The following is a 24,373-nucleotide window of genomic DNA, read 5'->3' on the forward strand; positions in this document are numbered from 1 at the left end:
AATTACATGCACTAAAATTGAAGCTGTGATAAAAAATCTCCCAAAAAACAAAAGCCCAGGACCAGATGGCTTCACAGGAGAATTCTATCAAACAATTAGAGAAGAGCTTATGCCTATCCTTCTAAAACTCTTTCAAAAAATTCCAGAGGAAGGAACACTTCCAGACTCATTCTATGAGGCCACCATCACCCTGATACCGAAACCAGACAAAGACAACACAAAAAAAGAAAACTATAGGCCAATATCACTGAGGAACATAGATGCAAAAATCCTCAACAAAATTTTAGCAAATAGAATTCAGCAACTTATCAAAAAGCTCACACACCATGATCCCAAGTTGGGTTTATTCCAGGGATGCAAGGATTCTTCAATATATGCAAATCAATCAATGTGATACACCATATTAGCAAATTAAAAGATAAAAACCATATGATAATCTCAATAGATGCAGAAAAAGCCTTTGACAAAATTCAGCACCCAAAATTCCATTTTTATGATTAAACCTCTTCAAAAAAATGGGCATAGAAGGAACCTACCTCAAGATAGTAAAGGCCATATATGATAAGCTTACAGCAAACATTATTCTCAATGGTGAAAAACTGAAAGCATTCCCCCTAAGATGAGGGACAATACAAGGGTGTCCACTTTCACCACTATTATTCAACATAGTCCTGGAAGTCCTAGCTACAGCAATCAGAGAAGAAAAAGAAAGAAAAAGAATCCAGATCAGAAAAGAAGTAAAGCTCTCACTGTTTGCAGATGAAATGATACTGTACATAGAAAACCCTAAAAATAGTATCAGAAATTACTAGAGCTAATCAGTGAATTTAGCAAAGTTGCAGGATACAAAATCAATACACAAAAATCACTTGTATTTCTATATACTAACAATGAAAAATCAGGAAGAGAAATTAAGGAATCAATCCCATTCACCATTGCAACAAACAGAATTAAATATCTAGGAATAAACTTACCTAAGCAGACAAAAGAACTGTACACAGAAAAGTATAAGACCCTAATGAAAGAAATCAAAGATGACATAAACAGATGGAGAGATATTCCATGTTCCTGGGTAGGAAGAATCCATATTGTGAAAATGACTGTACTACCAAATGCAATCTACAGAGTCAATGTGATCCCTATCAAATTACCAATGGCATTTTTCTCAGAACTAGAACAGAAAATTTCACAATTCATATGGAAACACAAAATACCCTGAATAGCCAAAGCAGTCTTGAAAAAGAAGAATGGAGCTGGAGGAATGAACCTTCCTGACTTCAGATTATACTACAAAGCTACAGCCGTCAAGACAGTATGGTACTGGCACAAAAACAGAAACATAGACCAATGGAACAAGATAGAAAGCCAAGAAATAAACCCGTGCACCTATGGGTACCTTCTTTTTGACAAAGGAGGCAAGAATATACAATGGAGCAAAGGCACACTCTTCAATAAATAGTGCTGGGAAAACTTGACAGCTACATGTAAAAGAATGAAATTAGAACACTTTCTAACACCACACACAAAGATAAACTCAAAATGGATTAAAGACCTAAATATAAGACCAAAAACTATAAAACTCTTAGAGAAAAACATAGGCAGGACACTAGATGACATAAATCAAAGCAAGATCCTCTATGACCCACCTCCTAGAGTAATGGAGATAAAAACAAAAGTAAACAAGTGGGACCTGATTAAACTTAGAAGCTTTTGCACAGCAAAGGAAACTATAAGCAATGTGAAAAGACAACCCTCAGAATGGGAGAAAATAATAGCAAATGAAACAACTGACAAAGGATTAATTTCCAAAATATTCAAGCAGCTCATACAACTCAATACCAGAAAAATAAACAACCCAATCAAAGAGTGGGGAAAAGACCTAAACTGACATTTTTCCAAAGAAGACATACAGATGGCTAACAAACACATGCAAAGATGCTCAACATCACTCATTATTAGAGAAAAGCGAATCAAAACTACAATGATATATCACCTCACATCAGTCAGAATGCCCATCATCAAAAAGTCTACAAACAATAAATGCTGGAGAGGGTGTGGAGAAAAGGGAATGCTCTTGCACTGTTGGTGGGAATGTTGATGCAGCCACTTTGGAAGATGGTATGGAGATTCCTTTAAAAACTAGGAATAAAACCACCATATGACCCAGCAATCCCACTCTTAGGCATATACCCTAAAGTGAAAGTGGAAGTGAAGTCGCTCATTTGTGTCCGACTCTTTGCGACCCCATGGATGGCAACCTACCAGGCTCTGCGGTCCATGGGATTTTCCAGGCAAGAATACTGGAGTGGGCTGCCATTTCTTTCTCCAGGGGATCTTCCCAACCCAGGGATCGAACCCAGGTCTCCTGCCATTGCAGACAAATGCTATACCATCTGAGCCACTAGGGAAGCCCAGGCATATACCCTAAGGAAACCAAAACTGAAAAAAACACATGTATCCCATTGTTCATTGCAACACTATTTACAATAGCAAGAACATGGAAGCAACCTAGATGTCCACTGACAGATGAATGGATAAAGAAGTCATGGTACATATACACAATGGACTATTAATCATAAAAAGGAACTCATCTGAGTCAATTTGAATAAGGTGGATGAACCTAGAACCTATTATACAGAATGAAGTAAGTCAGAAAGAGAAAGATAAATATTGTATTCTAATGCAAATGTACAGAATCTAGACAATGGTACTGAAGAATTTATTTACAGGGCAGCAATGGAGAAACAGACATAGAGAATAGACTTATGGACTTGGGGAGAGGGGAGGAGAGCGTGAGATGTATGGTAAGAGTAAGAGGGAAACACATTACCGTATGTAAAATAGATAGCCAATGGGAATTTTCAGTATGGCTCAGGAAACTCAAATAGGGGCTCTGTATCAACCTAGAGGGGTGGGATGGGGAGGGAGATGGGAGGCAGGTTTAAAGGGAGGGGATGTGTGTGTACCTAGGGCTGATTCATGTTGAGGTTTGACAAAAAACAACAAAATTCTGTAAAGCAATTATCCTTCAGTGAAAGAATAAATTAATTTTTAAAAAGCTACTTAGATACTCAGAAACATATAAGGAGCTACTTTCTATTTTCCCAATGAATAGATATTGCTATGCCGTTGGTTTTCTTCATGAAATATTTTCTAAATAAACAAAAACTGGTGATTATTTAGAAAACTCCTCAGATTTTTAAATGGCCAAAGTTATGAAATAACTACCCTCACATCCAGATAATTCAAGATTGTCTTTACCTGAATCAGTGTATCCTCCAGGTCTTTTCTGATTCCACATAAACTCAGCAGAGCCTGCAAAGGAGGATGGATGTGCAAGTGTGGAAATAAGTCCCCACGGGAGTGAAGTTCTCCCATCACCTGCTCTCAGTCTAATTCGCCAAGCACAGCTCCCACCACATCAGCCCTTCTCAACCCCCCTTGCCGATGTTTCTTTCTCCAGAACAGGACCTGGAATCCACCTCCTTTTTTGTTCTTTGTTTCTTCTACCTGACATGCCTTGTTGCCATTTTCATAGAGCACCAGTTTACCCAGCCTGGTATGCTTGTCCCCCTATACGGTGGAAGGGGAGGGAGCGCATATGTTCTCTGTAGCAGCCCACATATTCCATGCTGCCACATTTATAAAGGTTGCTGGCATTTACTGAGCACTATATTACTATATGCCAAGCAGGCACCCTGCTAAAGGTTCATGTTTTACTCTCATATCAACCCTATAAAGTAAGCTCTTGTTTTTCCGCTTTTCATGGATGACTCAAGCCGTGAAATGGTTCAGCATCTTGCCATGGGTCACTTGTCAGCAGGTGGTGAAGGAGGGATTTGAAATCTGATGGCACTGCCCACTCTCTTATCCACTGTGCTGCATGATGGCAGGATAATGTCTTCTCCAAGAAGAGCTGAGCTGAGAACAAGTTCCTCCTCCAGCTTAGCTCACTGATGTGTAAGGCATAGCATCAAAGAAAGCTGAATGAATGAGTTAAAGTCCTGCTTGCGCTGGGAAATTTCCCCACTCTGCCCTGTGAGAAAACGCCCTTTGTCTTCTAAGCCACTGCAAACTTTTTTCTGATGCCTCTGTTACACTTGCGATGTTATCTGGAGTGTGAGTGAGTTAGGACTGTGACAGCAAATCTAATAGTTCACAAGCCCCTTAAGGGTAGGGTTGTGCCTGCCAGAACTATCCAGGCTCGGTGCTCTTGTCTGGGAACCCAGGCCGACTCACAAGGCAAGGCCCCAAGAAATATGGCTCCACTTCCTGGCCACAAGGACCTCCACTCAGATAGGACAACTGGGTCATATATTCTTGGTCCCCCTGTAAGCTCGCAAGAGAAGCAAAGAAATGCATCTGCAAACTTACTCTCGACTTGCTGAGTAACATCCATCACTTAGAGGCTGTCAAGGGCTTGATTATCTTATTCCTGCCTCAGGTAAATAGCAGTGATATGACCCCCTCAGTTCAGTTCAGTTCAGTCACTCGTTGTGTCCGACTCTTTGCAACCCCATGAACTGCAGCACGCCAGGCCTCGCTGTCCATCACCAACTCCCAGAGTTGACTCAAACTCATGTGCATCGAGTCAGTGATTCCATCCAGCCATCTCATCCTCTGTCGTCCCCTTCTCCTCCTGCCCCCAATCTCTCCCAGCATCAGAGTCTTTTCCAATGAGTAAACTCTTCACATGAGGTGGCCAAAGTACTGGAGTTTCAGCTTTAGCATCAGTCCTTCCAATGAACACCCAGGACTGATCTCCTTCAAAATGGACTGGTTGGATCTCCTTGCAGTCCAAGGGACTCTCAAGAGTCTTCTCCAACACCACAGTTCAAAAGCATCAATTCTTCGGCACTCAGCTTTCTTCACAGTCCAACTCTCACATCCATACATGACCACTGGAAAAACCATAGCCTTGACTAGACGGACCTTTGTTGGCAAAGTAATGTCTCTGCTTTTTAATATGCTATCTAGGTTGGGCATAACTTTCCTTTCAAGGAGTAAGCATCTTTTAATTTCATCAAGGTACCATTATTTGTGGACACATTATAGATGACTGAGTTAAGTAACTCACTGAGTGGAGGGGACAGAGTGGAGGGGACATTCCTAACTCATCAGAGTCTATCACTGTTATTCCTGGGCTTTTCCTACTGATGTGGGGCGATCAATGATGCCACAGGCTCAGACTTGAAAGCAGATTCTAGAGTCAGCCTTCTTTATTCATTGGCACTACCTCTTCATAGTTATGTGACAATTGGCTAAATGACGTGTTTAGATCTCCCTAGTTTCAATTTCCTATATATAAAATGAACAATAGTGCCCACTTTATGAACTTGTGAGGATTAAATTGGGTAATACATTCAGAGTGCTTGGAATAGTATTTGGTATATAGCAAATGTTGAATAAATGTTTGTCATTCTTATATCATCTCTGACCTGGCATCTGTGTCTGGCATCAGTTGCTCAGTTGTGTCTGACTCTTTGCAACCCCATGTACTGCAGCCCACCAGGCTCCTCTGTCCATGAGATTTCCCAGGCAAGAATACTGGAGTGGGTTGCCATTTCCTTCTCTAGGGAATCTTCCCAACGCAGGGATCAAACCCACACTACATCTCTTATGTCTCCTGTGCTGGCAGGTGGATTCTTTACCACTGCGCCACCTGGGAAGCCCCTCTGAGCTGGAATGGGCTTTAAAGTTTATTTAGATAAACTGCCAATTCCAAAGAAAGAATCTTCTAATATTGTCTCCAACTTCTTCTTGAATATCTCCTCCTATAGTCAACTCACTACTTCAAAACCTACCTAATTCTGAAAAAACAGTCTTCCTTTAAACTCTTTCTTTCAATGCAGTGAACCATCTGTTTTCCTGTTTCATCCATTAGTGATCTTAGGTTTGCCTTATGAATTCACATTGAGTAAATGACAGCCATTTCCCCCACTTTAAGGCACCCCTCAGATATTTAAGGGCAGCTGCAGTTATGACCCTTGGAACTTTTCTAACACTCACTTCAAGACACAAGCCTTAGAAATGGCTCTGTGAATAAACTTCTATTAAATAAAAGATGCTAGAAGCCTTTGGGAAACATCTGCATCTTCCTGCCATATTTGAAGTATTAATATATGAAAACACCTCCAGGGCAAGGTCTCTTGGGCTTCTCTTCTATTCCATTCTACCCATTCTATGCTTTATCCAAAGTGTCTTTAATGGACATTATCTTTGAGACATTAGATCCTCTTTAGTCACAATAATCTGGGACTTGATGACCTGCAAAGACTTGAACTCCTTCCAGATAACTCTCTGCCTACATTCTTGCTACCTACCCCTCATCTCTAACTATCAAAATCTGGCCTTTTTCTCAGGCCCAATTCAATGCTACCTCACCCAGGACCCTTCTTGCATCATCCCCCAAAGATGATATGTCCCTTTTGTAGGCTTTTTCTTGCTCCTTTATTAGTTTGGTCATTATCTTTTTGTACCTTGAATGAAAGGCCAAACCCCTGTCTGATTACCCTGCATCTCATTCATCACTCTGACTGCAGAAGTATATTGGATGGGTGAATATATATTATGCCCATCCCCAAGATATCACTCCAGCTCTCCACCTAGATGCCCTCCTCTCTGCTGATGCCCCGGGCATCCCTCACCTAGGAATACTGGGACTGCTGATGGCTCATTGGGAATTGCCCTTCACAGTAGGCTTCCAAAGGGCAATGACTGGCTGATTCAAGGATCCAAAGTGCTGCCCCCGCCCCCCAAGCCTGATTCAAGACAACTCTAAAGGACCATCTTACTGCCAGAGCCCCACATAGGGCAGACTATTGCTCAGTTGCAACCATATTGCATGTTCCTTTCTTATCTATCCAATCCTGCCTTCCTCACCTCCCTACAGGTATAACTCCTGAGAGCACTTCCCAATAAACTCTGCATACAACTCTGCATCTCTGAGTTTGTTTCCAGGAAACTCAATCCAAGGCACCCTTGGACTCTGCATAGGGCATCACTCCTGCCACACACACCTGGTGCAGCTTGCCTTCCCTAACAAGCCTCAACAAGTGAACATAGAGCCAAGGGAATCTGATGTAAGACGTGAACTTGAACTCTGAAAAGGAGGCAACCACAGGAAGAGAGATTCCCCCCCAACCCCAGGTGTCTCAGGGGCTGAGATGACCTGGGACTTCAGATCCCACATGCCCCCCATGACACAGGATAGAGAATGGGGGGAAGAGTTAAAGATGTCCACCTTGTCATCCTTAGAAAGGACTATGGAAATGTAAAAGGATAATGGGAAAATAGGAAACATTAGAGAGGGAGGAAGAAAGAGAGGTCATATGGACAGGGAGGAAGAGAAGAAAAAGAATATGGAACAGTGAAAGATTATGAGAAACAAGGGAGTCACAGGAAGAAAGAAAAGGAAGTTGGAGAGGAAATAAGGGAAAGCTGCTGCTGCTGCTGCTAAGTCGGGTCAGTCGTGTCCGACTCTGTGCAACCCCATAGACAGCAGCCCACCAGGCTCCCCCGTCCTTGGGATTCTCCAGGCAAGAACACTGGAGTGGGTTGCCATTTCCTTCTCCAGTGAATAAAAGTGAAAAGTGAAAGGGAAATCGCTCAGTTGTGTCTGACTCTTAGCAACCCCATGGACTAAGCCTACCAGGCTCCTCTGTCCATGGGATTTTCCAGGCAAGAGTACTGGAGTGGGGTGCCATTGCCTTCTCCAATAAGGGAAAGCAGATTACTCTAAAGCAAGCTTTTGTTTCCTATAGTAACTTCTTTTAAATTTGTATTTCGTTTGCAACTGTAGAGTATCACTATGCTTTTTTGTGGCTTAATTGTTTTGTTGATTCCACTTGGATTGTTTTTATTTTTATTTGGCTTTATTTGAGGCTTGTTTGTTTTTCTCTTTGCTCAAATTTGAAAGGAGATCCATGAAGGCTCCGTGTTTTCCAGAAAATTGTTGGTATGGATACCCTTTTTACCGACTGCTTGCCTGAGTTCTCCTCATTCAGGTCACACGCATGAGGGAGGTGATTGTCCTGTAGAAAATTAGGCTTCAGGAGTGACCCACTCTGACTAAGAAGGAATATTTTGATTCTTCCACTGTCCATTTGTCTGACTGTGAAGGAAAGGTAACTTTGGACCACCATACAATCATTCATTACACAGTGCTACAACCAAAAGAAGCACAGTTCAAAAGAGGCAATGAAAAATAATTTATATTTTTATTGACATTACTCAGAGGGTTGCCAGGGAGTGAATTATATTGTGTAACACAAAGCAACATGTCCTAAATGTTCTTTTCACTTATCCATTTCTTGTTTACCATAGCATATTCCTCTAAAATCTTTTTCTTTTCCTTTCTTCGAAGTAACATAGAAATCTAGCCCTTACTGGCTCTCCTGAGGCCTCCCTCAACAAAACCTGTTAAATCACCCTCCCCCCGCCCCACTGAGATCTCTTGGCCTCCTTCCCAAGCGACCTTATGCTCATCTATTACTTCTCTTGGCACAAGAAAGGGAGGGAGAGGCAGGGCAGTGCTGTCTCAGGAAACAAAGCCCCTGAAGGCGCTGCCCCCAAGGCTCTAGATTTTGTGCCAGGAAGAATCTAACACATACACTTTCTCCATTCTCCCTCCACCCAGGGAATTGCTGTCCAGTAGATGTGACAACTTAGAGATGAAGGGTTGCTATGGCCTGGAGAGAGGACCTCCGGGAGGGGAGTGTCAGATCTGCTTTGTAGCATCATCATGGCTAGTCCTGCTGTTCCGTGTCACAGGTCAAGGGGAAAGTTTGTCATTGTAAGCCCCTCCACATCTCACTTAGTGGGGAAATCTTCTCAGACACTAGCAAATAGTCCATTACTATCCTTAATTTGCAATGCTTTTACAATTGTGTCCCTTGTGTATTTTTGCACATTCTGGTGGGAAGGAGGGAGATGGCATATTAAGGATGGTTAGACTGGTGCTGTCTTAGACAGCCATGTTCGAAAAGGGACAGTTTGTTAGCAGCACAAAAGGTGGATTGACATGAAGAAAAACAGCAGAGTGGCCGTTTGAAGGCCAAGGTCATAGTCTACCCCTGGGAGGATTTGGCAGGAAGCATGGTGGTTTCGAGCATGCACTTTGTAGTCAAACAAACAGGACTGAAACCCACAGCTCTGCCACTTACTATGAGTGTGAGTTTGAAAGAATGTATATCCTCTAAAGCTTGTAGCCTCATTTGGCTGATTTGGGGGGTCATGGTAGGGGCCAGGATAATAACTTCACAGAATGTTTGTGAGCATAAATTAGTTAAGTATATGGAAAGTTTGCATTTACTTTTAAAACGTCAAGCTTAAACTAGTGGTGGGCAGAAAAAGAGAGAGGCGCCTCATTGGCAATTTACCAATGTGTATCAGTACAATAATCCAGAGAGAAACTGAGCAGAAGGAAAGCAGAATCAACCCAAGGTTCCCAGATGAAGCCTGGGACAAGGAAAGAGGCTAAAGCAGTCACAGGTCTGTGACTTCCCCAGGTTGCTGCAAAGAGAAATTTAAAAACTAAACTCTCTGAAAAAAGAATTCAGGCCCCAGGTCTTCCACAGATGGAGATAAACTAAGTAGAGGATTATAAGAACGCTACCCTTGGGGAATGGGTCCCAATCAGCCCTCAAGGTCACCAGAAGGCTCCTTTCCCATGAAAGAATCCTGTGCAGGACAGATGTGGCAGCTCCTCGGGCACTGATCATGGGAAACCTGACTGCAGGAGTTTCTTATGTGACAGCCACACTTGCCAACGTCTTGACAACTTGGCCTGTCCTGTTTAGTTAATATGTTGACTGTGCTTAGAGTCAGGCTTTATTTTCTATTGATATATTTTTTCTTCTTTTTTAGAAACTTTGCCAGGGATTCACACAGTTTCATTCCAGAAGACCTGGATTCAAGCACTAGGATGTAAGTGGACACGTGGTATCTGGTAGGACCCAGCCTTGCTTTCTAGGTCTGCTCATAACTAGGAGACACACCTACCTTGCATGTGGTGCGCCCAAGTACATGGATGGGTTTCAGTCAGTACATAGTCGGTACATACATAATGATTCACACATAACGGACTGCATGCTCACAGCCAACTTAAATCTCAATCTGGTATTATCTGCAAACACATTAGGTGCTTACATTATGAAGACGAAATTATAGTCCATAAAGTTTCAAGTCTACATGGCACTGTGTTCAAGATGCATATTATAAAAACCAAACAAGTAATTACAGAAGACTTTTATTTACTTGCTTTGCCAAAATGAGACAAAGTGATCAAATTCACCAACTTAGCAGCATTTCGCATATTCCCCTCCCCTTCTTCACCTCCTGTGTCCCCTAGCACCTCTCATTTACTGCCCCCATCCTTCCACCACACTGCCCGCCTCCAGCCTCTGTAGCCTCAGTTTTCTCATCTCCCAGTCCTCTATTTTTCTCCCTAGGTCATTTCTCTCTGTCATAAAATCTGGAAACTGGACTGGCAATGACAAGTTTAGAGTACAAAGGATGGGAAAAGCCTGTGGAAATAGAAAAGGTTGACCTGCCAGTGATGGTGCTGGCTTTGGTCGGCTGGGGGAGAGGGAAGTATATGGATAATCCCTGGTTAACACTAATTTTCACAACAGAAAATTATGCCTATAGATAATAGATATACATACAATCATAAATTTATTTGTTGCATCAAAAAGTATTATTATAATAATGAAAATAAAAATTAATTCATGCCCCAAGTTTCTTAGAAAAAAGTTTAAAACAGCATTCAAATATGCACAAAATATGACCATATTTTCTGTATCTTAAAACACCCAAAATATATAACAGAATAATACATGCATTTCCCTTCAACTCAGCAATCCCAAGTTTAGAAATCTTGGCCTAATATATACTGGCAAATATATAAAATGATATACACCAAAAGTTATTGGTTGCAATGTTATTTTTAGTATCTAAAGATTAAAAACAACCTAAATGCTTACCAGTAGGGCACTAGATGAATAAATAGGCAACACCCACCGAATGGAGAACTATGGAGCTGAACAAAAGAATAAGGATTGTCTCTATAGACTATTATAGTCTCCAGGATATATTCTTGACTTAAAACGAGAAGAAAAGAAAAAAATCAAGGGGCAGAACTATACATAGAGATTGCTACCTTTGATCTGGTGGTGCAGTGGTAAAGAATCCACTTGCCAATGCAGGAAATGCAGGACACCAGATTCAATCCCTGGGTTGGGAAGATCTCCTGGAGTAGGAAATGGCAACTTGCTCCAGTATTCTTACCTGGAAAATTCCATGGACAGAGGAGCCTGTCCAAGGGGTTGCAGAGAGTTGGACATGACTGAGCAACTGAGCATGCACACCTTTGATCTAAAGATGAGAGATAAATATTTGCATACAATAAATATAAATGGAATAATAAATAACCAAATAAAATTCTTCCCTCTCAGGGAAAAAAAACAGGACAGGGTGAATCAATCATGAAAAGAAATACAACCAGGTGTTATGTGCCTCTTGATATAATGCTGGAGGAATTGTACAATACTAATCATGAAATATTCATGTCAGAAAACTAAATCTGAATCTAATCAGGCCTCTAGTCTAATCAGAAATTCTTAATTTTGTTGGGTATCATAGGTCATTGTGGGCTTCCCTGGTGGCTCAGCTGGTAAAGAATCCACCTGCAATGTGGGAGACCTAAGTTCAATCTCTGGGTTGGGAAGATCCCCTGAAGAAGGGAAAAGCTACCCACTACAGTATTCTGGCCTGGGAGAATGCCATGGACTGTATAGTCTATGGGGTCACAAAGAGTCAAACATGACTGAACGACTTTCACTTCACTTCATATGTCATTGTGGATTTTTAAGAACCTGTCCAAAATTTTTAGAGGTACGTACTTAAGTATTTAAGCTCAAAATGACAAGGTCCTTGGACTTGCTTCAAAATTCTCCAAGCATGAACCAAAAGAAAAAGGAACCAATAATGCAAATGTGGCAAAATCTTGATAACTTTAGTCTGGGGGGTGGATATTGTTGCTGTTGATCACTTTAGTCTGGGGGATAGATATGTGGAAGCTTATTATACTCTTCTCTCTACTCTAGAGTACATTTGGAAATTTCATACTGAAACATTTTTTAAATTAGTAAATACAAAAGAGAGGGTAAAAGAGAGCAAACTGAAAGATGGATACAGAACTGGAGTTGGTGCACAAATGAATTCCATGTACTCCTACACACTGCATATAATCCTGGCTCAATGTTTGTAGCCAACAATGTGAAAAAGGCAACAGAGTAAGATGATTCTCCATGCCTACATAGCAGAAACAAACCAGGTGTTCAGGCAGAACACCCTCCCTGATGCTGAGTCCTAAGCAAATCCTCTCCTATGGGTCTTCATTAAGGAGCCACTGAGAGCTGCGTGAAGAGCACCATCCTCAAAAACATGTTCAAAACAAACCCAGGAAAGCTTCCCTGGGGCTGTGACTGACCTCCCCGGCTGCACTTCACTTCACCACTGAGTTCTCTTAGTTCTGTGAGAGGGTGACCCTCAGAAATGCCTAGAGCTCAGGCCAAGGAAGCAGTGTAGACGTTATCATCCACTCACACTGTTTTCTCTAAAATGTTCTGGACTGAGGATGGCTCTCTGCTCTTCCCCTTTGGGTAGTTTCTGTGGAGGTGGGAGTTAGCCCTTTGTATCAGTAACACTCTTGGAATGAGAAAATGAGAACTGGGTTATTAAGAAGCCTCCTCAAGGGCTCCAAGCTATTGATTTTTCAATGGTTTCCAAACTGAGCCCTGTTTGAAATACTCTGAACATGCTCTTTTACCTGGAATAACGTGTCCAGCCATATTTTCTATCTTTAAAACTGCAATTAAGGTTCTGTCTCTTAAGAGATACAACAAAATTCAAATCTAAGTGGACAAATTTTCACCAAACTTGAATGCTATATTTGAAATGAATGTGAATGTGAAGTCGCTCAGTCGTGTCCGACTCTTTGCGACCCCATGGACTGTAGCTTATCAGGCTCCTCCGTCCATGGAATTTTCCAGGCAAGAGTACTGGAGTAGGTTTCCTTCTCCACAGAATCTTCCCATAATTTGATCTAAATTAGAGACTGTGTGGTATGTATAACAGTTATGAAAGTCGCTGAGTGACAGTGGGAAGAAACAATTATCTTTCAGAATGGCTGAAACAGAAATATGATAAAAAGTCATGATGAACACTAATCTGGAGAAGCACGCTGTGCACACAAAGACTTTGCACAGAGAAAACATTCGCGTCACTCAGAAATACATCAGTAATTTGGAAGCAAAGATGTATTTACTTCAGATGATTGATGATGTTTCCAGGAAAAGTTGGGCAGGTCAGTCAGATCCAAACTCTTCACTTCCGGAATATGCAAAACCCACAACATGCCTTTGATTGTGCTCTTCTTCCCCCCCACTGCCCCCCGAGTTTTTCTTTCCATGAGGAAGTTGCCATCCTGAGAGGTCAAGTGACTAACCAAGGTCACAGACCTACTACAGGGCAGAACTAGGATTCAGACCCTAGATCACCTGACCCTGAGAACATTACTCTTTGCACAAAATCAAGATGATTCTGGAAGCAGAGGGCTTGCAGCAGAATGGAGACAGGGTGAGAAATACTGTACAAGGTAGAAGAAGAGACTGAAGAGAGAGTTGAAGGGCATCCACTGTTTTGCCGAGTCCCACATTATGAGAAAGCCTCGGCAGCATTCCCCATGAGTCAGGATCAAGGATGCTTCCTGAGGGGGTAGCAACGAGGGTTGAAGAGAAGAGTATCACAAGGTTACTCCCACTCCCTAAGGTGACCCAGTGATGTCACCTCCCTTGTCCACCTTTTCCGCATATCAATTCTTGAGTTTACCTGTCATTTGGCATTCTGCTAGCATGGACAGGATGGAGTTGACGGGCTGGAGCTTTGATATATCTGCCCCCATAAAATTGACTCAGAGTTTTCCTAGTCTCTATAGTGGGCTGAGGGCTCTGGAGGATGGAGAGGGAAGCCTGGACAACCTCCATTTGTCTGCTTTCCAAAAACTACAGCCAGGTCTTCTCTGGTGTCAGTCAGGCTTTCTGAGAACTCCTTCCTGCCCCCTCCAAACACTGGGGACTCCCTCTTTCATGGTTTCCAGACATGGCCCCTCTGCTCTTTAGCTCTTTAGTGTCTTGCTCAGCAACTTGCAATCTGTCCTGTAGCTGGGCCCCTTCACTTACCAACTGGACATTCAGTCCTGCCTCTGCTTCTAGAATCAATCTTTTGCCCTTTTGGAAGCAGGGAAAGTTAGGGCAGTAGATTTATAGAGGCTTCTATATTACTTCAAGTAAAAGAAATTCTAAGTCAAATAGTATAAACAATTAAAGGAATCTGCTTAAAAGTCAACCTTTTAGATACCCTCAATCAGAGATAGGTTGAGTTTCAAGAAGCCTTGACCAAGTGGCTCAACAGAATCATTGAAATCCATTTAATTCCATTTCCCCCTTTCATCTTTCTGTTCTAACTTTTTGAGACAGGAACTTAAACTACGTCTGGCTTCCCTGGTAGTTGCAAGATGGCTGTCAACATGAGCCAGACAATATATGTTTTCTCTTTTCACATCCAGTGGAAGAAGAAAAGCTTATTTCTCCTAATCTTGAAATAATGGTATCCTGCCCCTCACCTTTGATTAGATCAGCCAAGGCAATCACTTATTGGTCCAACCACTGTGCAAAGGGGCTGAAATTGCATCACTTGTCTGGCCAATCATGGCCCACACTGGAGCTATGAAAGGTAAGAGATGTCAACCGGCTTGAACAGCATGACTGCAATCAAAAAGGGAATGGAGGGATATATATACACACACACACACACACACACACACACACACACACACACATACACAATATATTAAAAAATAGTGGCTCAGTCATGTCCGACTCTTTGTGACCCCATGGACTACAGTCCCTCTAGGCTTCTCTGTCCATGGAATTATCCAGGCAAGAATACTAGAGTGGATAGCCATTTCCTTCTCCAGGGGATCTTTCTGATCCATGAATTGCCTGCATTGCAGGCAGATTCTTATACAATACATACAACAGTCTTCATAGCTGGTTGGGCCACAGTCAAGTCTTTCCCTTTTATCTCCAACCTTTGTTCCATAGTCAACCCCAAGACTATGGGCCTTTGTATTGTCTGGCTGCAAGACCAGAATTCTCCAGGCTATTTACTCCTAGGGCTGAGGTTTGTAGTTCAGTGGTGCTGCCAGTAGCGGGGGTTGTTATGCCTTCCTCTCACCTTATGTTCCAGAATTACAAACACATCAGTAACTACATGGGTCAGCTAAAAAATCACTTCCCTGATTTAAAAAAAAAAAATGTAAGAACAGCTTTTAAAAATAAAGAATTCAATAGTTAAACAGTTTTTTAAAAGTTACATTGAATAGGTTAGAAATAGGCGGTTAAAGAGAAAATTAAGAATGAAAAAGTAAGAGGAAACAAATATATAAGGTTATTAAATTTGTGTTTTAAAGGAGATCATGTACAAAATCTCAGCCACTGATTGGTACGCCCTCCTGATCCACACCTTCACCATGATGATGTCACATATCTAGTTGGTGCGCTGTCTTCTGCTAATGCCTAATCTAGGGTGACTTTGTGTTTCTACTTCACTTTTACACCACTTAAATGCAAAAGGGATTTCTTCAAAATGTTTCTGTTGTTTTCCTGTCACCAAACCATGAAAGCTTTTTTTTTACTTTTTTTTTCTTTGCCTACCTATAGTGTAACAGATATAAACTCACAATACACAGAAGCCCTCTGAAATATTCATTAACCTTTATAAACTCAACTTCTTATGAGCATGGATTGCATTTCTTAAAAACTTCTTGAATGTCTTCACACAATATCTCATCTCTCCCTCTAGTCTTAACTCAATTCTTTCCAATCAAGCTTCCATCCCATCAGCCCTACTAAGGTCATTCCTTGCCAAAGTCACCAGTGACTTCCTCCCAGAAAATCAGTTGTCAGTTCTCAATTCTCATTTTACTTGACCTTTCAGCACTTTCAGGGGTGAAGGGGACAGCAGTTTATACTTTCCTTTTTTTAACCACTTTTAGAAATTGGCTTCTGGGATACTAAACTCTCTTGCTTTTCCTTCTTCCTCACTGCCTATTCCTGCGCAGGTTCCTTTGCTGGCCCCACCTTTCTTCCAGCTGTCTAAATGTTGAGTGTCCCAGAGTTTAGTCCTCAGCCATGCTTTCTTCTACTCTCACTCCTTGGTAATCTCATTCAGTTCCACAATGGTTCCCACAAGTATTGTAAGGTATAGTTCGGGCCGAGGCAGAATGGGGAAAGACGACCTCAATAGAAGTAGGTTTCCTTTATTCAGGCAAGGAGGGGCGACAGTTGGCCTAACGACCAGGCTGAGCATGGAGAGGGATCAGGGAGGCTCCATATTTATAGTGAGGTTTGTGGAAGCGATAAGGGAAACATTAATCAGGCAGGATGTTTTGGGTATTCTTTAGTTGAGATGGCATTTGTAATTGGGCAGGGGGTGATAAGTCTTCTGGGCAGGTGTGGTGGGGTGGAAGGTTTCCGGACAGGGGGTGATAAGTCTTCTGGGCAGGTGTAGGGGGTGGAAGGTTTCTGGACAGGGGGTGGTAAGTCCCAGACAGATGCAACCGGCCTGGAGCATCAGGGCAGGACCTAAAGTTCTGTTTTGTTTTCTCCGAAGTTAGATGATTCATCAAGGGCCTTTGAAACTGTTGTTTTCTTTTCTAGGCCCAAAAGACTCCTTCATGTATACCTCTAGTCCTAGTCTCTATCCAAGACTTATGTACCACCAATCTACTGGACATGTCCCCCTGGATGTGTAGTTGAAGGAGGAAACAGAACAGGCTCTATCTTGAAAGCAGGACTCCATCTTGGGCCGGACTGTGGACTTTGAGCTGTATGCCCAGTACCTATGGAAACGACAGACCAACTGGAAAACCAGGCCCCCAAAGGAAGAGCCCCAGGGCTCTCCCTCGCCTAAAAGAATACCCTAATTATCTGTGTAACTGAATAGAATCATACATTCTATTATGCTTATTGGGGTATGACCATAGGCCTATTGATAATTGTCCAGTGTTAACTACCTAGGCTTAAGGCATATGATCATGGGTTAACTTTGATTGTACCTTTCTTTTTCCTTTGTTCAGACTAGTTTCAGGGAACCTTATACACTTAGGGTATATAAGATTTTCACAAAAACTGGTCGGGGTCCTTGGCTAAGAGGAGACTCTGCCTTGGGCCCGCCGGTGTAATAAACTGCACTCCACTATCTGCATTGCCCTTCTGAGTGAGTTTGTTTCCCGGAACGCGTGGCTACAACATAATAAGTATCTCAAAGTTAATGCACTCCCAGTAGAACTTGAGATGCGTCTCTTCCCCTGACCACTCTGATCTCCACCCCTCTACTACCTGCTAAGCCCAAACCAGAAATAATCTTGAACTCCTGTTTTCCTCATTCACCACAACCAGTTCATCAGCATGTCCTGTGGGCTCAATCTTCAAGATACACCCTTCATATGACCACTTCTCACAACCTCCACCATTTCACCTAGTCCAAAGTTATCTCACTTCTGGCTAGGATTTTTTGCAAGTTTTCCCTTTTACTGCCCTGTTTATACTTTTGTACCCTTCGAATCACTTTTATACCCAGGAGCCATAGGGGTAATTTCAAAGCATAAATTAAACCACATCACTCCCCACTTCAACTCTCCAGTGGATTTCCATCACTGTCAGAGTAAAATCCAATTTTCTTACCATACCTGCAATGTTCTACCTATCTCTCCACCTCGTCTCCTGCTAATCTCAGCCTCCCTCCTCTGCTTTCATCAAACTAAACTTCTCAGTATTCTGCAAGCATAATTAGTTCTTTTCCTCCTCAATGCTTTTGCCTTTGTAGTTCCCTTCATCTATGCTCCGCCCCTAGACCCTCACGTGGCTTGCTCTGTTACATCATTCACCTTTCTGCATGTCACCTTTTCTGAATGGCATTTGAAGAACCAGCTGGTTATCCTTTATTTCGTTACATTTAATTTGCTTTCTTTTTAATACTTATCACTAACTTGTGACAAAAAAATAACTTAAAAGTTATGTGCCTGTTTACTGTATTTGTTTAGTTTTGTATTCTAATACCTAGAACAGTGTATGGTACTCAATAAACATCAGGTGAATAAAAGAATAAAATGCCTATTGAAGTGAATTTCCCCAGCCTGCTTTCAGAGTAAGACTTGGTATCTGAGTTAATAACATTGTAAAAGATATCTTTTTGAAAAACATTCTTTTAGGCACCTGGGCACCTCCCCACTTTCAGACCTGGTAACTCAAACCTCAATAGAGTTAGCACTGAGCTTTGTGCTGGTCATAAAGGCCTCTCCCTCAGAACTCTTTGCAGCTGAAAGGTGTGGTCTCCTCAGCCCCCAGGTGTAATTTGAGCGAGCTGGCCTGGTGAAACTCGGATTTTGGGAGCTTTGCCGGTGAAGAGTAAGATCTATACAATGATGTGGTTATAGTTGTTGAAAGACACAAGGGGGCAGCAAATCCAGCCCTTATTTTTAAAGGCAAACCAAGACGTCTGAAAATTACAATTTGATGTCAGATAGTTGAATAAATCTCAGCATGTCCATGGAGAAGGCGATGGCACCCCACTCCAGTACTCTTGCCTAGAAAATCCCATGGACAGAGGAGCCTGGTGGGCTGCAGTCCATGAGGTTGCTAAGAGTCGGAGATGACTGAGCGACTTCACTTTCACTTTTCACTTCCATGCATTGGAGAAGGAAATGGCAACCCACTCCAGTGTTCTTGCCTGGAGAATCCCAGGGACGGGGGAGCCTGGTGGGCTGCCATCTATGGGGTCGCACAGAGTCGGACACGACTGAAGTGACTTAGCAGCAGCAGTATCAGCAGCAGCATGTCCATCCAATGAATAATAAGAATCAATGTAAATGAATGAATTATAGCTACAAGCATCAATATTGATAAATCTTACAAACCCAATGTGAAAGAAGAAAGACATGCAAGAATATATACAGTATGATTCCATGGCGATACCATTCAAAAATAGGGAAAACTAAACTCCACTGTTTGGGAGACACACAGAAGTGCTCACACTCTAAAGAAAAGCAAGAAACTGATATACAAAACCGAGGCTTGTGAAGATTGAAGTATTTGTGGTCAGGATGGTACATACTGAAGGCTATGAATCCTAGCATTAATCTATTTGCCACCTTTGCAGAAGTTACATAGGTGCCCAATTTATAATTACTTGCTAAACTTTAAAGGTTTATGCCCCATTAACCACAAATGGTTAATGATTTATGCCCTTCTTTTACATATGTTTATGTTTCACATTAAGGTTTTTTTCAGCAAAAGGAAAAGAAAAGAGGTTAAGAATGTGAGCAAGAAAGAGAAACACACAGAGAGAGGCAGAAAGAAATAGAGACTAAGAAATAAAGTAGCAAAGAGAAGTTTGAACTTATAGAAGAAAGGAAGAGAGACTGAAAGAGGGGATAAAAAGAGAAAGAACCAGGAAAGTCCAGAAAGAAATGTTTAAAGGAAGTAGTGTTAGAATAAGTACTGACCTCCTAAGGTCAGTAGTCAAGAGGGAAAAAAAGAAAGAAGGGAGAAAAGATGAAGGGAGTAACAGAAAGAGGTGAAGAGAGTTTAAGACAGAGTGTAAAAGGAAACCACAGAGTTCCTAGGAAGAAATATGAAATAGCAAATCTAGAAGAATAAGAGGAATTGCCTTTGGCCAGGGGAATTGAAGGGTTGGGCAGTCAGCCCTGAGACTTTGGCGGGGGGATGGGGGGCTCAGCCTTACAGTGGGCTGCAGCTAGAATATGACAGTGGAAAAGAAAGAAATAAGAGACATTTGGTGTCAGGAGAGAGGTTTTTACCTGTGGGCTTTCATAGACAGAGCTATGAAAGGCAGGACTGGGGCCCAAGCAAGAATTGTTGTTGTTCAGTCATTCAGTCGTGTCCAACTCTTTGCGACCCCATGGACTACAGCACTCCATGCTTCCCTGTCGTTTACTATCTCCCAGAGTTTGCTCAAACTCATGTCTGTTAAGTCGATGATGCCATCCAAACATCTCATCCTCTATTCACCCCTTTTCCTCCTGCCCTCAATCTTTCCCAGCATCAGAGCCTTTTCCAGTGAGTCAGCTCTTTGCATCAGGTGCCAAAGTATTAGAGCGTCAGCTTCAGCATCAGTCCTTCTGATAAATATTCAGCGTTGATTTCCTTTAGAATTGACTGGTTTGATCTCCTTGAAGTTGAAGGGACTCTCAAGAGTTTTCTCCAGCACCACAGTTTGAAAGCATCAGTTCTTTGGTGCTCAGCCTTTTTTATGGTCAGACAGAGAGACATTGAGAACAGTAATGCTAATGTAAATAAGCCAGTCACAGAAATAAGCCAGTCACAGAAATGATGTGTGATTCTGAAGCAGGAGATAGATGGACCCCAGGCTAGACATTTGCAACTGGCCACCTGTTTACATTGGAGCAAGAAAAAGATGGGCCTCAGGCCAGACACTTACAACTAGCCTCCTGTTTACATTTCATGAAACAGGGGATAGGTGGGCTCCAGGTTATATATTTACAACCAGCCTCCTGTTTGCTCTCTGAAATGGAAGTAATGACTGAAATAAGGTAACTAGCCAGGCTTTGTCTCCTGTGGACACCTTAAAATAGCAATCATGGCAAGAACAGAGAGGCAAGAACCTTGTTTCAGTAATGCATCAGGAGGTCATATATTTCCCATCCTTGGAGTAAGAGATATTTCACATACTCAGAAAGCCTCCTTCAGAGTCAAAAGCAGGAGGCACCACCCCATAATATGTGATGCTAATATGTGATCCCATAGGTCTCTGGGCTAGAATCTATCCTGGACAAAAGCTGTGCATACGTGTGGCAGGAGGGGGGAGGTCCTAGGGCAGATCAGGTGTGGAGAAAGAAACTAGATAACTGGCCAAAGGTAAACAAAGACCTGGAAGAACTGCCCTTTATAAATGATTTAACTGCCTCTTTCCCATGCTCCTCCTCATTTAAGGGGATGCCCACACCCTTTCTCTCCAGGTGTGCATCTCTGTCTTGCTTCTATCTTAACTGTTTTCTGTGTGCTCTCCCGCTTATTGTTGTGCTGTGTCTCTAATAATAAACTTTGTACCTGCATTCATAGTTTTTGCCTCCATGCTGCTGCCGCTGCTGCTAAGTTACTTCAATCGTGTCTGACTCTGTGTGACCCCATAGACAGCAGCCCACCAGGCTCCCCCATCACTGGGATTCTCCAGGCAAGAATACTGGAGTGGGTTGCCATTTCCCTCTCCAATGCATACATGCATGCTAAGTCGCTTCAGTCATGTCCAACTCTGTGCGACCCTTTGGACAGCAGCCCACCAGGCTCCTCTGCCCACAGGGTTCTCTAGGCAAGAATACTGGAGTGGGTTGCCATTTCCTTCTCCATTTTGCCTCCATAAGAAATGCATTTTTCACTGGGGGCAAAGATCCAGGGAAAAACAGCTTCTGGCCTCTAGCTCTTGCTAGTCTGATGGCTAGGCTTTCAGGGTTTCATCCAGGCTACCCAGGTTCACTTCCTGAACAGGGAATTAAGATCCCTCTTTACGCCAGTGCTCACTGTGGACTCTCTGAGATCAGTTCTACTCATTTGAGGTATCTGAAATAATCAAATTCACAAAATCAAAGAGAAGAATTGTGGGGGGCTAAGAGGAGGGGGATATGGGGAGTTACTAATCAATGGGCATAAAGTTTCAGTTAAGCAAGAGATTGCTGTACAGCACTGTACCTATAGTCAACAACAACTTGTATCCTTAACAATTTGTTAAGAGGATAGCTCTCATGTTGTGTCCTGACCATAGTAAAATAATTTTTTTATATCTAAGATTCAACATTTGAACAGTAAAATTCCCAGAAAAAGAAAATTACGGAAAGGAATAATTTTCCAAAGCTGAAAACCACAGATTTGTTGATTTAAGGGAACCAACAGAAGTGTGGCACTTTAACAATAAAAGGAACCACAGTAAGACATTATGATGAAATTTCAGAATAGTAGTAATAAAGAAAATATCCTAAAATTCCCCAGAGATGGGGAAGTTCACAAGTTCAAGAATCAGGCATTGGATTTCTCCACAGTCTTCGAAGCTAGCAAATGAAGTAACACCTCCAACATTCTGAGATAAAATTGTATTCAACCTAGAAGCTTATACCCAACCAATTTCTTAATTAAAATGAGGGAGGAATAAAGATGTTTTCAGACATACAATGTCTCGAAAAATTCTTTTTCTCTCATGCAAGGTAGTAGGGGTAAGGGAATTTTTAGTTTGATGATTTGGGGGAAATCTGTTGACCTACAAAAGCAGCCAAGGAAGGATTCCAAAGAGGAAAAATCCCTTCATAATGAGCAGATTGTAAGGCTTTGCCTCCAGTGTCATAAACTGAAGTGTCTTTGTATTGGTTTCCTTTCACGTGTTTCTAGGAGGTAGGAAACATTAAGTACACTGCTGGAAGAAGATATGAGGTACAGCAGATTCATGGCTGACGGCAGGGTATTTTCAGGTGGTTCACAAATGAAATGGGAACTGAAGAGACAACAAAGGCTGAGATACCACATATCACACAGGTAATGGGGGACCTTAAAAAACCATCCTTCATCTATGTACATTATGAACAGGACCCTTTATCTCATCAGAAAAGGACAAAGATCAGGGAAGAGTCACCATATAGATATTGAAAAGGAGACATGCAATAAGAGAAATATCCACCACTGGAAATTTCTCACCAGCCACATTTCCCTTGCATACTCCTGTTTCTTTGTGCATCCAGAATGTCTCCAGCAAGTTATTATGGCTGGAAGCTACAACTGACTAAACTTCAGCCAGGTAAGAATTTAATGTAAGGACCTCTGGTTTGAAGATGGGGCATAAAGTTTCCATTTCTTCCTTTCCTTGGAAAGGAATCTAAAAGCAACCAGTAGGAAGAGAGGCAGAAATGCAAACTCTTCCTTCAAAGAAAGTAGGAGATTGCTGAAACCTCTATGCACAAAACTAGAGGAAACAGGAAGGATTGGGGAGAATTCCAGTGAACTGGAATTACATGAGGAGTATGTGAAAGAGTGAAGGAGAGAATGCCTACATGATCAGAAATAGATCATGAAGTACATAAAGCCCACCTTCTAAGGACAGGTGCATGCTCTAAATTGCAAAAATCGAACTTTTTTTTTTTTTTTGGAACTGAAGGGATATAGTATACAATGGCAGGTTCCCTGGACTTGGTTTTGAGGTAAAAAGTGGAAAAGGTAAAACTGAATTACAACAACAAGACATAATTTCAGGTAACAGTCTACCTTGTGTGGTGCAGGGAGAACAGAGACTTAAGTGAAAACCCCTGTAGCTGCCTTTTTCCATCATTAGTAAGAACTAAAGGCTGTAAAAACCCATTAAAACCCTCTTAAAATTCAGAACCAAAAGAAAACTTCTGCTAACTTAAAATGTAGGCCTGGCTGCACCTCCATGTGGAATCTCCTGGAAATATTGTAAATATCTGATACAGAAAAAACTCATCTCTGTCAAAAATGAGCCCACCAAGAGATCACCAAAACTGCAAATATCTTATTAAAAATAAGAGAGGAAAAGAAAACAAACAGGATTTGAAGGACATTTACCAGGAGAAAAAAAAAATCTGTTTTAGACAACTTGAAAACTATGACTATTTCACCATGATATTTTTTAAAAAAAATTAAAATTTGATTGCAAAATTGCAAGGACACACAATGTCCCAGGAAAAGTAACACAGAGACATACTGCAAAGCTAAGCTACTGAGCTTCAAAGACAAAGAATTCTTTGGGGAGTTATGCAAAAATACTAAGTCATTTTCAAAGGAGAAAAATAAGGCTGGTCTCAGATTTCCCAAGAGCAAATTTCCATACCAGAAAATAATGGAGCAATGCTTATCAATCCTCAAGAGAAATTGTAAGCAAAGACTAACACACTAGTAAAATGTCACTGAGGGAAAAGGCAAGAAATAAACATCTGGAACATCTGATGAGCCCTTCTTGTAGAAAATACTAGATGAACTTCAGTCAGCCAGGAGATAAGTGAGAAAGACAATAAGGACTGGCACTGAGATTGATCTACTTTACTGTAGGACAATGCTAATGCTAAGTCACTTCAGTTGTGTCCGACTCTGTGTGACCCCATAGACAGCAGCCCACCAGGCTCTGCCATCCCTGGGATTCTCCAGGCAAGAATACTGGAGTGGGTTGCCATTTCCTTCTCCAATGCATAAAAGAGAAAAGTGAAAGTGAAGTC

General features: G+C 41.9%; 1 protein-coding gene and 1 long non-coding RNA gene across 5 annotated transcripts in view; one reads left to right on the forward strand and one right to left on the reverse strand.

Moving 5' to 3' along the window:
• LOC129643736 (uncharacterized) overlaps nucleotides 1-16,914 on the forward strand; it is a 35,468-nt gene extending 18,554 nt beyond the window's left edge. The window contains exons 4-5 of the long non-coding RNA XR_008710471.1: nucleotides 9,868-9,927; nucleotides 16,785-16,914. This is a non-coding gene — a long non-coding RNA (uncharacterized LOC129643736). The remainder of the gene's footprint in view (nucleotides 1-9,867; nucleotides 9,928-16,784) is intronic.
• The window catches only part of RTP1 (receptor transporter protein 1), a 49,744-nt gene that overhangs the window by 19,860 nt on the left and 5,511 nt on the right, over nucleotides 1-24,373 (reverse strand). The window contains exon 1 of one of the 4 annotated variants that reach the window (XM_055568784.1): nucleotides 3,262-3,311. The exons of 1 other annotated variant lie outside the window; for it this stretch is intronic. The gene's annotated coding sequence lies outside the window, so the exon portion shown is untranslated. Of the gene's footprint in view, nucleotides 1-3,261; nucleotides 3,312-10,011; nucleotides 10,127-16,845; nucleotides 16,967-24,373 lie in introns of those variants that run through there. 2 more of the 4 variants (XR_008710464.1, XR_008710463.1) reach the window with 2 other exon arrangements.

The sequence above is a fragment of the Bubalus kerabau genome, chromosome 2 (genome assembly GCF_029407905.1).
Source record: "Bubalus kerabau isolate K-KA32 ecotype Philippines breed swamp buffalo chromosome 2, PCC_UOA_SB_1v2, whole genome shotgun sequence".
Taxonomy (NCBI): Eukaryota; Metazoa; Chordata; class Mammalia; order Artiodactyla; family Bovidae; genus Bubalus; species Bubalus kerabau.